Source organism: Heliangelus exortis, chromosome 16 (assembly GCF_036169615.1).
Source record: "Heliangelus exortis chromosome 16, bHelExo1.hap1, whole genome shotgun sequence".
Taxonomy (NCBI): Eukaryota; Metazoa; Chordata; class Aves; order Apodiformes; family Trochilidae; genus Heliangelus; species Heliangelus exortis.
In genome coordinates this window covers 11,932,338-11,936,233 of record NC_092437.1, presented here as the reverse complement: position 1 = coordinate 11,936,233, position 3,896 = coordinate 11,932,338, and positions in this window count along the sequence as shown.

Here is a 3,896-nt window from a genome sequence, read left to right as displayed (position 1 = left end):
GAGCCGGGCGCTCAGGGCTGCGCCGGCGGCAGCAGCAGCATCGCGCAGCGCCGCGGATCCGGCGCGCTGTTGCCTCGCCCGCCCCCGCTCACCCCTTCTCCGGAGCGGGGGGGGGACCCACGGGGAGGGGAAAGAAAAAAAAAAAAAGAGAGGGAGAGGAAAAAAAAAAAAAGAGGAATATGGCAGCAAACCGGAAACGGCGGATGGGGGAGAAAAGCAGCAGCCCCTCCCCTCCGTGTTTTTTTTTTTTTGTTTTTTTTTTTTTTAAGGGAGAAGGCTCCGGGCAGCCGGGCTCGGCGGGAGTGCAGCGGGCTGGGGGCCGCCCCCGCCGCTGGCTCTGCCGGTCCGGCCCTCCCCCGGCGGGGGGAACCGCCCGGTCGCGTCGGGGACACGCGTGGGAGCGGCGGCTGCGGTGCTGGGCCCTGCGGGTGAGGGGCTGGGGGGCTCCGGGCTCCCCGACACCTTGGGCTTCTTCCCTCCCCTTCCCCAGACCCGGCGGGTTGCGTTGTTATGTTTACCTGGAAGCCGGAGCTATTACCGGAGAAGAGAAAGGATTTTCAGGAGGTTTACACCCGGCTGTTTTGGGATTTGCTTTATTAAACAGCTCTAACACACAGGAGAAACGCTGTTTTGTCAGACTCGAATCCGTGCATCTCCATCCCCAGCAGGGACACCTTCCCCGGGGAAGCTGCAATCCACATTCCCCCAGCTCTGAAGTCAAAACCAGGCAAAATTTAACTATAGAGAAAAAGCAAGGAATGATCAACCACGACCTTGGCCTTCCTGGGGAGCCCCGGGTAGCTGAGAGGCCCTGGGGAGGCAGCGCTGGTCGTGCCCTCTGGGCCATCTGCCCCATCTTTGGGTTAAACCCGGGCACCCCTCCAGCTGGTGCCAGGCTCCGAAACGGGGCAGAACGGAGTCGTGTGTGTTCGTGGGCTGTGGGGTGCCTCGGCTGGCAGCATCACCCCAGGCAGGGACAGGGTCTCTGAGTCAGGCAGGTGGGCACACGGGGACAGTTCCAGCCATCCCTCCTCTCCCTCCTCAGCACCTTTCCCTTCCAGCGCGGGAAGGAGGTGGGAAATGCCCAGCTCTGTCCCGGCACAGAGCAGCGCTGGGGCACACACACGGGCTCAGGGCTCAGCCGGGCGCCCCGACGCCTGCACCGAGCCCGTCGGGGCTGCCTGACCAGCTCTGCGGCGCTGGCAGCCCTCCCCCATTAGCGATCCACTAAGGTGTTCCCTGTCACTTTATCCTCCAGGCAGAAATGGGGTGAAGCAGCCGGCTCCTAAACCCCCCCGCTTCCCATTTAGCTGGTTTATGAGGCTCTGGTGACCCGTGGGCTGTATTTCCACAGCCCGCACTGCCTCCCCCATTCCCTGCCCACTCCTCCCACCAACGCTTGCAGCCATTCAGCCGGGATTTCTGAAAACCCCATTAGTCTGAGTAAGAGCTGACACTTCGAAACAATGTAGGAAGTTGAGGAGTTTCAGAGAACTGTGTGGCAGAGTTTTTCTTTCTGTTTCTCACCGCCCCCTGCCCCCCGCCTTGTTCGTTTGAGTTATTAAAGAAATATTTCCCATGACACTGGCAAAGGCCAGCGAATCCATGAGTCACCAGGAACAAGGAGTCACGCACACATGGATCCATCACCCCTGGCCAGCACATCGCGGAGAGGCCCTTCCCTGGGAGGAGCTGCCAGCTGATAAGATCCCTGCAGCCACTTTCCCTCCTACCTCTGCTCCCTGCCAGGGCTGGGAGAGGGCAGCTGGGCTCCCCGCACACCCCTGGGGTGCTGGATTGTGGCTAGCAGCCCTCCTTGCTCCTTGCCAGAGCTTCAAACCACAGCCCGGGTTGAGCTGTGGCTTTTTTTTTTTTTTTTTTTGTGTGTGTGTGTGCTCATTCACAGCCACTCTCTCTGCTATCCTGGCGTAGTGATGAGTAGGGAGGGATTCCTAGTCCAAACATCCGAGATGGGATGAAGAAACTAAACCCCAGGGTCCTACTCTGCTCTCTCATACTTTGGGGTACGTTGATGCCTGGGATCCCCCATGTCCTCTCCCTGCTGTCCCTGCAGAGGGGCACAGGAACACTTCCAGTGCCCTTGGGGGAGCAGGGACCTGGCCTCAGCCCCGGGTGAGCTGGTTAGGGTGACTCAGCCTCTGCTGGATCCAGACTAAAATCTAAGATGCAATTATGACTTATAAATATTTGAATTTTGTTTTCTTCTTTTGCAATCAACTCCCTTCCTACAGGCTGTCCTACAACTGTAGTTTCCATCTCCAGTGGTGCTGGCCTGTTGCTGGGAGGCACACAGCAAAGGCTTTGGCCTTTTTAACACACCAGACCAAGTCCACAACATAATCTCTTCTTTAAGAAAGATGCCAAGGTGCAAATTTAAAATGCCAAATAGAGACTCTCTAAAACCAGCTCTTATCTTTTGGGCTCGGATTCAGGAATGTGCCCTCACAGGACTCTTGACATTAAACATGCAGTGCTGGTGATAATGTGATTTAAAACCATTTAAATTTAAACAACCCAGCACACCTCAGTGCGTCCCTGACTCAGCTGGGAAGCCCTGAGCCTGATGGACACTCCCCAGACATCCCCTTTCCTTTTGCCCCTGCCCACTCCATATATCTGTCTTTCAACCGTCTAATCTGCAATTATCTTTTTTTTTTTTTTACCCAGCTAGGGATTTAACTCTCTTCCCTGAAATTTAGAGTCTTCAGAGGATTCTTTCTCTTCACTTTTAAATAGCACCAAGGAAACTACCCCAGGGAGGGGAAGAGGGTTACAGAAACTGAAACCAGGCAATTACAAATTAAAAAAACCCAGTAGCACTATTTCTGGTGGTTCAGCTGTTACAGCACATCTTGATTTCTTGTCAGAATATCATTTGAAGGCATTTCTTGCTGACCTTTATGCATGTTTCATCAGGAAAAAGAATGGAGTCACTACAGGTGTAAGTACCTGGCTCTTTCCCCTTCCAGGTGTGCAGCTCAAACTGCTCCATGGCTCCTGAAACCTTCTTGTGAAGTAAGAAGGTGCATTCTGGGTCTAGTAATTGATTGGAGTCCTGACCTCCCCAACATAGCTGTGGATTTACTACAAAACGTCTATTCATCTCCAGCCAGGTTTATTTTTAAGCATCCCCTTGGCAAGCATGAATAAGTTTTGTTTAATGGATTCTGTTCCTGAGGCTCACTGCGTTTTGTTCACTGCAAGTTTCAGATCTATTTGCACAGAATTATTACTATTAATACTGTAATGACTGAGTTTGAGATGCTGGACAGAAGCAGCCATGAGATTTTTGCCCTGAGATTTTACAATTATTGAGCTTTACAGCCCTGCAAATAGAGTGTGTGACAGCAAATGATCAGCACCAGCCTGGTGAGGGAAGCTGCAGCTACCAGCTCAGGGGCTGATTTACTAAGGGGGATTGACCAGAATAACTCCTGCAGTATGAGACATTTGCCAACATTTCATGGTAGAAATGCTGATCCTGGCTGTTCTCTCCCTCACAGAGCACCAGGGCTGCAGGAGCCGAGTAGCAAATGCCACCAGGTCGTGGGATGAAAAGAGGTGACAGAAGGAATCACCCAGAGGGCTCAGGACCCGCTGGGTCCCTCAGCATGGTGACAATATTCCACGAGAAAGGAACCCTTAACCCCAGCACACAAATGGCCCCAGCCAGGAAGTGTCACGGCAAAAGTCCCTGGAGGAAAGGACTGTGGGGAAACCACTGACTGGGTGACGTGCCAACGTTTGATAAGGAGGCACCGAGTTCAGCAGCTGGGGTGAAACTTATCTGTGTGTTCAATAGAGGCACAACATTTCCCGTCAGGTTTCTGGCTGATAAAATATGACGTCTCGATACAATCTGAATTAGGTATCTT